The following is a 12896-nucleotide window of genomic DNA, read 5'->3' as shown; positions in this document are numbered from 1 at the left end:
ATATCGATGTCCTGTTGGCCCAGCATCCTCTGGGACGGGTTTTTGTGGAACCCCTAAAGCCCTTGGGAGGTCATATGGCCCTCCCTGCCCAAGCAGCCTTGATCAATGCCCCACAAATGGCAGCTCCATGCCAACAGCACACTGGAGCTGACACCGTATTTTTCAGAGTATAAGACGCACCTTCCCTCCCCTAAAAGAGGGTGAAAATTTGGGTGCATCTTATACACTGAATGTAGCCCCGCTGAAAAAAGGCTCTGAAACCACCATTCGAGAGGCTGAAAAAAAGGCCTCTGAAATGGGGGTTTCAAAAGTTGAAAAAAAAGCAAGGCACAGAGCTCACAACCAATGAACCTGTTGCTAAAGTTCACCTCTGGGAACAGCTGGGTAAGCCAATCAGCTTTTTTCTTATTTTCCTCCCCAAAAATTAAGGTGTGTCTTATACTCTGGTGCGTCTTATAGTCCAAAAAATATGCTAATCAATTATATTTATTTTGTACGGTGTAAAAGAATACAGCATTATTACATAAAATTAGAAGAAACAGGATATAAAAATGTTTATCAAAATATAAAACACCAGAACGGTGAATTATTTCAACAATGCATACGAGAAATGATGGGTACAATTATGAATAAAATTAAATTATGTATGAACAGTTACCAGAGTGACTAAACCTATGGCTGGATATCTAGACTGTTTAGCTATTGGGCAACAATGCCCTCAAGATGGTGTATTTAATGCCGGGATCCAGGGAACCTTCTGAGAAGGCATTTCATTGCAATATGATACTGTATAAAGTTTGTGGGATGTTCCCACAGTCACAGTTAGTAATATCAACCAGCCCCCATTTGTATTTTGAATATTGGCACCTGCCATGCTTGGTCAGTATCATCTGAAATCCAAAGAAGATCTTTCTTGAAAGGTGAAAAGAGATATAAAAGAAATATTACTTTTTGTTTTCTCAGATACTGAAAAATGCACAAAGTGCCCATATGATCAATATCCAACTGAGAACAGAGTCCAATGTATCCCAAAAAGAATAACCTTCCTGTCCTATGAAGAACATCTGGGCATCATCCTGGTCTCTTTTGCCTTACTCTTGTTCCTAACCACAGGAATTGTTTTAATCATATTCCTTAAATACCTAGAAACTCCCATTGTCAAAGCCAACAACCGGGACTTTTCCTTCATCCTCCTGGTCTCCCTCCTGCTTTGCTTCTTGTCCTCCTTTTTCTTCATTGGCCGACCAAGAAGAGCCACCTGTCTTCTCCAACAAATGGCATTCAGCATTGTCTTCTCAGTAGCCGTGTCTTCTGTGTTGGCCAAAACAATCACAGTGGTATTGGCCTTCCTTGCCACAAAACCAGGGAACAGGGTGAGAAAATGGTTGGGGAAGAGCTTGGCCAACTCCATCATCCTTTCTTGTTCTGCTGGACAAATTATCATCTGTGCCACGTGGCTTGGAATCTCTCCCCCATTCCCTGACTCTGACTTGCACACCCTGCCAGGAGAGATCATCCTTTGGTGCAATGAAGGCTCTGTCACCATGTTTTATCTTGGCCTTGGCTATATGTGCTTCCTAGCTATCATTTGCTTCACTGTAGCTTTCCTGGCCAGGAACCTGCCTGGGGCCTTCAATGAGGCCAAGCTGATCACCTTCAGTATGCTGGTTTTCTGCAGCGTCTGGATCTCCTTCCTGCCCACTTACCTGAGCACTAAAGGAAAGTTCATGGTGGTCGTGCAGATCTTCTCCATCTTGGCCTCCAGTGCTGGGCTTCTGGGCTGCATCTTCTTCCCCAAGTGCTACATTATCATCCTGAGACCAGATCTAAACACTAAGGAGCATCTAATGATAAAAGAGGGGAACTGATTGTGAATTGGTTTCATAGGCTTATAACATTTAATTATTCATTGAACTTATTACAGGGTTTGTATGCTTCCTTTGCATCCGTTTGATAATTAAGGTGATTGAATAATGAAAGAATTAAAACTACGAAGTTCAAGACTGGTGAAATTAAAATCCAATGTAATAATCAAAGATAAAATATGTGAATTAATAAATAAATGTATGATTCATTTATCCACACCTGTGATCGGTGTTCTTTGCTTCTTGGACACAGAAAAGTCAGGAGCTGAAGCTGGTGATTGGCATGGTCATATAAATCTCTTTTGCAAATTTAAGACCAAATAATGTTGAAGGGTGGCTGACTCTGGCTGACATTTGGTACTGCCTCTTGGAAGAAATTTGGGTGCCAGGAACCAGGTTAATGGGAGAATCAAAGTCTCCATGTGAGGATAATCTCCATTGATGAAGCACCCACAACTTCTGAAGGCAGCTGTTCCCCTGATTAATTGTCCTCACTGTTAGGAACTTTCTGCTTAATTCCAGGTTGCTTCTCTCCTTGTTTCCACCCATTGTTTTTTGACTTGACTTTTGATTTTTTGGAAAATAAGTTGACCCCCTCCTCTTTGTGGCAGTCCCTCAAATACTGAAAGATTGCTATCATGTTCCCTCTAGTCCTTCTTTTCCATAGAAAGCCTCAGAGATCTAGAGGTCAAAAAGCCCGATCACCATAGAGTGCATCCACACAACCAGAAGAAGGGAAATCATGTCTCTTTAAACCAGGGGTGGACCTCAAAAATTTTATCAAGGGGTTCTCTGCCTGGTTGCTGGGTGGGCGTGGCCATAGTTGGCATGGCCTAATAGGCCTCCTGCACCATGCCTGGTGGTGAAAACGGCCTCCCCAGGCTCTCAAGGCCCTCTGGAGGGCAGAAACGGGCCCATTTCCAGCCTTCGCAAACTTCCAGTAGGCCCATTTTTTGCCTTCCCTGAGTCTGTGCCCTACACTTACCTGCATCCAAAACGGGCTGTGTGGGGACTCCTGGGAGGGGTGGGCTGGGCTGGGCCAGCCAGGTGTGGGATTTGGGGGTTCTCTGAAATGCACAGAATCATAGCTAGAGTTTCTCCCAAACCCCTGTGAACCCCCAGCAACCCACCCCTGCTTCAAACCAGTTTTTTGGTGGGCATGGCAACAAATTGGTGTCAAGAAAAAAAATATATTGGCCCTCTATCTTTCTCCGAGGGGTGAAATGCTACAGGTTTGCTCCAATTCTGGTGAACTGGTAGTGATAAAAACTATCGGTTCGGGTTAACCAGTAGTAAAAAAAGTGCTTGAAAAAGTAAAAAAAAAAAGTTGGCCATGCCCACCCAGTCACATAACCCCCAACCAAGCCATGCCCACAAAGCCACTTGCATAGAACTGGAAGCAAAAAAAATTACATTTCACCACTGCTTTCTCAATATTAAAATTTAAAAACATTCCATGTTTTCAACCTAGAGTGGCACCAAACTCCATAGCTCTGGGTGACCTTACCCAGCAGCCCCTGGAGAAAAGAAACCATGTTGAAGAGCAGCAGAAGTCAACAATACTGTGTCTTCCTCCAGCATCATTTTCTAGATGGGTCCTGACAGGAAAGACCACAACCTATAGAGAACCCTGCCCTCAGGGACATATCTGTAATTTTTAGAATTGAGAAAGGAACAAGGCAGGGGTGTCCTCTGTCCCCATTGTTGTTTATCTTGACTTTGGAAGTGCTATTGAATAAGATACGTGACTCAGAAAAATTGAAGGGTATTGTAATTAGACATCAAGATTATAGATTAAGAGCATTTGCAGATGATTTGGTTGTTACCTTATCCCAACCTATAGAGTCGGCTCCATATATATTGGATATAATTGATCAATACGGGAAAGTATCAGGATTTAAAGTTAATTCACATAAGACAAAGATGATAATTAAAAATATGTCTATACTTGAAAGAGATGAACTAGCAAGAATAACAGATTTTGAAATAGCTAAAAAGGTTAAATATCTAGGAGTGTACATAGCAGCTTCAAATACAAAATTATACAAAAATAACTATGAGGTTCTTTGGCAGAAGGTACAGAAGGATATGGAGAATTGGAAAAAATTACAGTTGTCTTTATTGGGAAGAATTGCAGCAATTAAAATGAATGTGTTACCTAGATTTTTATTTTTGTTTCAAATGATACCTGTGCTTAAGAAAGATGAAAATCTGAGAGAATGGCAGAAAGGTGTTAATACTTTCATTTGGGCTGGGAAAAAACCCAGAATAAAAATGAAAATTATACAAGACACACGTGAAAGAGGGGGTCTCAAAATGCCTAATTTAAGATTATATTATGAAGCAGCAGTCTTATCACAAATTAGTGACTGGTTTAATTTAACTGAGGGGAGAATTCTGAATCTAGAAGGTTATGATGTTATATGGATGGCATGCCTATAAATTATATGACAAAAAAGTGGATAAAGTATTTAAGGCCCATATACTTAGAAATGCTTTGTTGAGGGTTTGGAAAAAATATCAATATAAGTTAAATTATAAGATACCTGTATGGGCAAATCCTAGACATGCAATAGAAAATATAAGTATAGAACAAAAACAGGAGGTGATTACCTATAAAGAGCTTCTCATTATGGAAAGGGGGGTAATGTATTTGAAACCTTTAGATACATTGAGAGAAGAAGGTATAATTTATACATGGTTTCAGTACGGTCAACTTCAAGCTAGATGGAAGGAAGATAAAAAAACTGGCTTCGTGCAAAATGAGGAGAATTTGGTAAAACAAATTAGAGATCAAAAACAAATGCATATTAAAAGGTTGTATAATGCTTTATTGGAAATAGATTCTGAGACGGAATTGGTTAAAGACTGTATGATTAAATGAGCACAAAATTTTCAAGAGCCAGTAATGATGGAGACTTGGGAAAAGATTTGGATTAGAAATGTGAAATTTACACAAGCACAAAATTTAAGAGAAAATTTTTATAAAATGTTTTATAGATGGCACTTAGATCCCAAAAAATTATCATGTATGTATCCTAATGTGCAAGCTAAATGTTGGAGATGTGACTGTGATGATGCAACTTATTATCATATATGGTGGACTTGTAGAAAAATCAAAGCATTTTGGATAAAGATTTGGTGGGTGATGCAGAATATTCTAAAAAAGAGACTGAAATTTACTCCACAGTTGTTTTTACTGGGTATAACTACGGACTGTACAATCGCAGAGACTAAATTGATTTTGAACTTGATAACAGCAGCAAGATTGTTGGTAGCACAACACTGGAAGAAGGATTTTTTGCCTACTATTGATGACTGGATATTGAAAGTACCTAATTTAGCTGAAATGGCTAAAATTTCAGCATATTTGAAGGATCACACACAAGAAAGGTACATACAGGACTGGAGAAGATGGATTGATTATATTCAAAATAAGTATCAGACCAAAAAATATCAAATAGCTTATGAATGATTTCTTTTAACTCTATAAGCGTTATATAAGTGATATTAGAAGTTTTATGTCTAAGAAGTAGGATTTTATCTATGGGGGAGTTAAGAATTTTTTTTTAGGGGGTGTCTGTAATTTTTCACTAACATGCTGTACTCTGGCTTCTTTTCTACAAATGGATCCAAGGAAGGAGTTCATCATCCCCAGAGGAAAAGTTGCTTCCCACTGTAATTATCACCATCCTGCTCTTTGAGATGTCTTCTACTTCTCCAGTAACTGATGTAAACAACAGACTGAAACAACATGGAGGGAGGTTTCCTCAAGGAAAGGATAAAGGCTTTAGGTCACACTCTGTGTTATCTGAATTTTAGGACAGGTAGGGGCTGTGCTGTTAAATGTACCTTTCTCTCTTTTCCAGGTGAAGCTTGGTTTGTCTCTGTCTGAATCAGGAAAGTCCCTGGCTTTTATGAGAAGGCTTTTAATTCTTCCTGTTCATGTTTAGAAACAGGAAAGTAATTGATACAGCCCTACGAATGATGGACCTTCTGCTTCTGCTTTTGATGCTGCTCTTGTCCCAGCCTGTCTCGGGGAAGCTGAGAACGAAATGCCCGCTGAGTTTAGAGCACCAGGCTGCAAAAAAACCATGGAGTTATTACAGACCAGGAGACCATTTCATTAACATAATCATCGCTACAGCAAAACTGGTGCATATAACGCTCCCTTTCAACGCAGAGCCTTCTAATCAGTTTGACTCGTAAGTCATCCAGGATAATGCAGTTGCATTCCCTTCATTTATAATTTAAACACTCTCATTTTGTTCGCCTTATTCCACTGGCTCCTATATTGCAGTACATGTCCTATCTACTTTCCTGAATCATGTTGATTTCCATGCTTTCTTTGTCTTATTTTGAGGAAAAGACTCAAGTCCAAAGATGTGACAGAAAAAAAGTCCACATTATTTTCCTCTCCCTGTTCAGTCTTGAATTCATGATTTGAATTCTGTACTGACTTTTGTTTAAATTAGTGATTATTGTGGTTTCCCCCTGCCTGACTCATTTCAAATACAACTACTCATTGATATTTACTTCCCAATCCTTATAGAAATGACTTATTTTTTACAATTGGTTTCTGAGTCACTTTTGAAACATCGTCTTCCTTTTATAGTGATGCCACTTTAATCATTCATTTATTTCTGACCTTGGTCACTGGCCAGATGAAAATCAGTATTGTTACAAATATTGGTGCATTTGCGATTCTTAACCCAGGAGGGGGGCTGTATCAATTCCATCTCCCCAACATTCATTAAAATTAAATGGAGACGGGTGAGTATCATTTGTTTCTGGGTTTGGAGTCAGTGTTGTCTTAGGATTCTGTAGGCTTCAAGAGACAAAGTGGATTAGATTAAAAAACAAATATATTGTTGGTTCTGTTGATGATGATAGAAAAGAGTAGAACAGAGTAGAGTAGAGTAGAGTAGAGTAGAGTAGAGTAGAGTAGAGTAGAGTAGAGTAGAGTAGAAAAGAATTCTTTAATGGCGAAGTGTGATTGGACACACAAGGAATTTCTCTTTGGTGGATAAGGTCTCAGTGTACATAAAAAGACAAGATACATTCGTCAAGAATCATAAGGTACAACACAATGATAATCATACGGTACAAATAAGCAATCAAATCATATTAGGAAACAGCCAATATAAATCGTAAGGATACCAGCAACAAGGTTACAGTCATACAGTCATAAGTGGAGGATATGGGTGATAGGAATGATGAGAAGATTAATAGTAATGCAGACTTAGTGAATAGTTTGACAGTGTTGAGGGAATTATTTGTTTAGCAGATTGATGGCATTTGGGAAAAAACTGTTCTTGTGTCTCGTTGTTCTGTTCTGCAGTGCTCTATATCATTGTTTTGAGTGTAGGAGTTGAAACAGTTGATATCCAGGATGTGAGGGGTCTGTAAGTTTTTTTACAGCCCTCTTTTTGACTCGTGCAGTATACAAGTCCTCAATGGAAGGCAGGTTGGTAGCCATGGTTTTTTTTCCACTTCTAATTATCCTCTGAAGTCTGAGTCTGTCTCGTTGGATTGCAGAACCAAACCAGACAGTTATAGAGGTGCAGGTGACAGACTCAATAATTCCTTTGTAGAACTGGATCAGCGGCTCCTTGGGCAGTTTGAGCTTTCTGAATTAGCACAGAAAGATCATTCTTTGTTTTGCTTTTTTGATTACGTTTTTGATGTTGGGTGTCCATAGCAATAGCACTTAGACTTATATACCACTTTACAGTGCTTTACAGCCCCCTCTAAGCGGTTTACAGAGTTGGCAGATTGCCTCCAACAATCTGGCTCCTCATTTTACTGACCTTGGAAGGATGGAAGGCTGAGCAACCCTGAGCCGGTGAGACCCGAACTGCCAAACTTCTGGCAGCTGCTGAACAGCAGAAGTGATGATAATAATGTGATCATTTTTTACAGGAGTTTATCTATTGCTCATTCAGAAGTGCAATGCTTCATTTTCACTAGTCAAGCAAAGATATATTAAAAAATATAAAATATATTTTAAGATTGATGATGGTGGTGGTGGTGATGATAAAATGAACACTTTTTATACTAGAATATCTTCTGATCAGTCTACAAGCCTACGCTATATTTTCGCTATTCAAATGGTCAGTAAGAATTCCCCGCTCCTGCACAATCTCACACTTGGCTACAACGTCCATGACAACTATTTCAGCACTCTTGGCACATCAGATGCCTTGCTGGACATCCTCTCTACAGGAGAAGCCAATGTTCCCAACTACGGCTGTGGAAAGAAGGACAACCATTTGGCTCTTTTTGATCAAATTGACATTGAGATCTCCATCCTGATATCAACATTAATAGCCCCCTACAAAATCCCACAGGTTTGTATGTCTGCCTCTCTATCTAGTAAATTGGGTGGATTGGTAGGATGGGTAAGCGATAAATCCAACTATATCTCCTCTGTGGAATTCAATCAATCAATCAATCAGAATAGAGCTGGAAGGGATCTTGGAGATCTGCTAGTCCAATCCCCTTCTCAAGCAGGAGACCCTACACCATTTCAGACAACTGGATGTCCAGTCCCTTCTTAAAAATCTCCAGTGAGATTTTTAAGATTTCCAGAAGCCTCCACAACTTCTGAAAGCAGTTCCGCTGGTTAATTGTTTTCACTGTTAGGAAGTTTCTCCTAAATTCCAGGTTGCTTCTCTCTTTGATTAGTTTCTATCTATTGTTTCTTGCCTTGCCTTCTGGTGCTTTGGAAAATAAGTTGGACCCCTCTTCTTTGTAGCAACCTCTCATATACTGGAACACTGCAATCATGTCAGCCCTACTCCTTCTTTTCTCTAGATGAGCCATACCCAAGTCCTGCAACCGTTCATAAAACGGTATGTTTTAGTCTCAGTCATCTGAGTTGCTCTTCTCTGCATTTTTTCCAAAGTCTCAACATCTTTTTTGTAACATGGTGACCAAAACTGGATGCAGTATTCTAGGTGTGGCCTTACTAAGGATTTGTAAGATCTTACCAATACATCATGTGAATTCAAGAGCTGGTTTCCTCCATGGCCACTCTAGGTGTGTTGTCAAAGGATTAGATTGATAGTGTTTGTGTGTGTGTGTGTGTGTGTGTGTGTGTGTAGCACCCAAGCAGCCATATAATTTCATGACAACATCCCCATTGCTTTGGGGGCTTCTCCTGCACACTTGTGAAGCTGAGGAGAGGCTTTGTGTCTTATCAAAGGATCTTCTGTAGAAAAGGAAGCACTGATGGAAAGCTTCCGTTTTCTTTATCAGCTTAGCCAAAATAATATTTTCAATGATGTATACGTTCCTGTTTTGTGAAAAGAATCCCAATGGCTTATATTATCTAAAGCTTATAAGAAATATATGTTTTTGGACTTACACTGACCACTCCCATTAATTAATCCAATTTATTTAAAAAGTACAAGCATATTAATCAATATGTCAACTATTTTTTACCCTAATCAGTCTATGATCAAATTCAACACAAAGGACTTGAAGAGCAACAAAGCTCCTGGAAAGGATTTTTTATTGGCTGAACGATTCAAGAAACATCCCAATCTGTGGGACCTGCAATTTACAGGTTGTTCTCCACGAATAAATAATAGATTTGTCTAATAGGTATTATGGCTAAAACCAATATATTGTTCCTCTTGAATAAAGTTCAGAGTGGAAAGATGAAGGAGAGCAAAGAATAAGAAGGATTTAGACACAGATAATCCATTGTTGACAATTGCTTTGTCATGAACAGTGTAATAAGAGGTGGTATTCAGCCAGTTCAGACTGGTTCGGGTGAACCAGTAGTGGAAATCACGGGTGGCCCACCCCCGCACTGACTGCATGAAGTCCTATTTAGGCATGTTTTTGAGGTCATGAGCATATGCTTAAGTGGCATGTGCGCTCATATTTGCGACCCGGTAGGGAAAGTACCACCCCTGCATGTAATCATACAATATGTCAGTCAGGGGGAATAAAGGTTTGTTGTCTCCATAAACCTTATTAATACTTATTAATAAAACAAGCTGAAAACTTATGGTTTTTAGAAATTGACATGGATTGATTGAGTTGGATTTATTGAAAGCTAATAATTGACACCCAAATACAGCATTCTTCATATTTTTTTCCCAGATGTGTTCAATTGCTGCAGAAGCTCTGGAAGATAAAAGACAATTCCCTTTTTTCTACCAGATGCTCCCCAAATTAGCGATTATCAACCCAGGAATTGTCCAACTGCTCCTCCATTTTGGATGGTCTTTGATTGGTCTCTTTGCTTCAGACACAGAGGATGGAGTGAACTTCATAAGGACTTTGACACCTCTGCTTGTCAGGAATGGGATTTGTATTGTTATATCACAACTTTTATCCACCCTTGCACGTACAGCAGCCCTCAGGGATGCCATCTCCAAGTGGAAACAAGTCAATGTCTTTGTTCACTTCTCAGACTATTTTTCGTTTTCGGACAGAATTTTTCTTTTCCATTCAATACTTCAAGGTTTGCCAGAACCCATTGAAGGAAAAGTCTGGCTATATGCAGGCTATGGGGAAATGCAAGTAAGAAGCCACACATTTCTCAAATATGTCCATAGTATTTGGTACTACCGTTTTCAGTGGAAAAAAACGCCAAATGATGGTTCCTTCGAACCAGATTTCTCTCTGGAACCACAGTTCACCAAACAGTCTTTTCAGTGTTCTTTTTCAAAAGACAACATTTCTGTCAAAGGCCGGACAAGATGCACTCAGACATCCCCACTGAACACCAAAGTGGAAAGGAACAGGATGTGGAACCTGTATAACCGCCATGTTTATGCTATGATGAATACTCTGGCCCATGCCTTGAATGCTGCTTATTCCTCCATATTCAAGAGGAGAAGGAAAGACCGAGAAGAGAGGCTGGGGACTCGAAGACTGAAGCCATGGCAGGTATGGAGTCCTGACAAAGATCCATGAAACTTATTTTCTTTGGAGAAGGAATACAAAGGAGGCAGGGAACCATTTCAACTGTTTTGTGCTTCAAAAGGCCAACATGTTTGACCAAACCAATCACTTGTGGATAATTTTCCAAAGAGCGGGTACTGTGACATATACATTTTGATATTAAGACAGTGTTAATTTTACAACGTAAGTATGCATTTTTAAATAAATTCCTGTCCTTATGAATTTGCGATTAGCATTTTGGAATTTTATGTTCATAAATTTGAAGGTGTCCCTGAGGCCATCTAGTACAACCCCTCCTGCCTGCCGAAATACCAGTTAAAGCTTCTTTAAGTAATGGCTCCTGGATCTTTGCGTTAAAGCAATCAGTGAAGAGGAAACTTGAACTTCTCTGGTCCACTAGATCAGCTCTAAAATTGTTCCTCCATTTAGGATGCTTTTCATCTCATTCAGCCAGAATCTCTTCTCTTGTGACTGAGCTCATTTTTTCCATGTCCAATACTTTGAGACAGGGCTGTCAAACTCAAGGCCTGTGGGCCAGATCTGGCCTGTGGGGTGTTTAGATCTGGCCTGTGAGGCTGCTCTGGAAATCGTGAAGGACCACTACCAGTGAAAATGGAGCTTGGGAGGGCTGCACTTCTGGGCTCCATTTTGGCCACAATGGCCTCCTACAGCCCTCTGCCACCTCCGTTTTTGGATCCCCCCAGCCCTGCCCAGGCCACCACAGGTGCCCGCAACACAAGTTACATCAAGCTGGCCATGCCCACCCTGGTCACGCCCATGCCCACCCTTGTCCACCCAGCCCCCCGAGGTCAAACACAACCCTGATGCAGCCCTCCATGAAATCGAGTTTGACACCCCTGCTCTGGAATAACAGTAAACATCTGTTATTTTTCCTTTCGGGAAAGGAAATGCCCTGGACTTTGGTTTGTGAGGGATGCATTACTTGGAACCTGACATGTAACATCTTTCAGCTATTGGAAGAATGCTGTATTCTCCTTATTCCAACCAAGAGATTTTGTCCATTGTAAAAGGTGCTCCCAGATTCCTTCTGATTTTCATCCCCAAAGAACAACATGACTCCTCTCCTTGTTGCCTTTCCTCCAGGCTAAGATGAGCTCCTTTGATATTTTCCTTGATTTCATTGCCCATCTCTAAAGCTGATCCAATCGTGGTACAATGTCTTCTTATGGGGGTGCCTGCAAGGGGACTTTGTACTTGAGTCAATTTCTCTCCAAACCTGCACATTTACTTCTAAGATTTTTATGGATGCATTTGCCTTCTTTCCATGAGCATCACACAGCCAACTCACATTTGGTTTGCAATCTACTATTTTGAGATCATTTCCACAAATATTCTTATCAAGAGTAGTTAGACAGAGATGTGGACATGGACATAGAATTATAGAGTTGAAATGGACCTTGGAGGTCTTCGAGTCCAACCCCCTACTCAGTCTCTTTTTGGAAGCCATCAGTGATGGAGCACGTACAACTTTTGAAGGCTACTCCAGACTAGTATTTCTGCTTTTAACATTCCTGGATATTTTTGTTCTAGTTCCATTCATTTTTGAAGAAGAATGAGTTTTGCAATCTTTCCCACATGAAAATATACTTGGACCAAAATGGTGATTTGACAGCAGATCTGGATATCGTAAGCTTGATAGTTCTCTCCAGGGAGGATCCCATTAACGAGCAACTAGGGGTCTTTATAAGACAGAGACTTACTATCGATCAAGATGCTATTTTACAACTAAAGTTGCTCAACAAGGTGAATTAAATATCGGTGTCTTTTCTCTGTTTTCTAAAGCCTTAGGGCACATTTCAAGTAGCTAAGCCTATTCACCAAATAGGCTTCAGTGAAAATTGAATTTGGGGAGTAGAATCCTTCTAATTTTTAAAAAATGTTTTAGGAGGCGTCAATATAATTGGCAAAGTGTCCTTTAGATGCCATGATATGAAACATGGTTTTAAATTGATTCAGCCATGTCCAACTTGGGATGCTGGGTGATGATGGCTATTTTGTGTCCCCTGTGCAAACTAGTATCTGTATAAAACTGCTGAAAGGGGACATCAAGTGCTGGGGATTTTGGTGCTCATAGCACCAACTTGTCTT

This window comes from Pituophis catenifer, unplaced genomic scaffold (genome assembly GCF_029215685.1).
Source record: "Pituophis catenifer annectens isolate HBS135680 unplaced genomic scaffold, rPitCat1.0.hap2 SCAF_2, whole genome shotgun sequence".
Lineage (NCBI taxonomy): Eukaryota > Metazoa > Chordata > Lepidosauria > Squamata > Colubridae > Pituophis > Pituophis catenifer.
Note: the sequence above shows the minus strand (reverse complement) of the source record.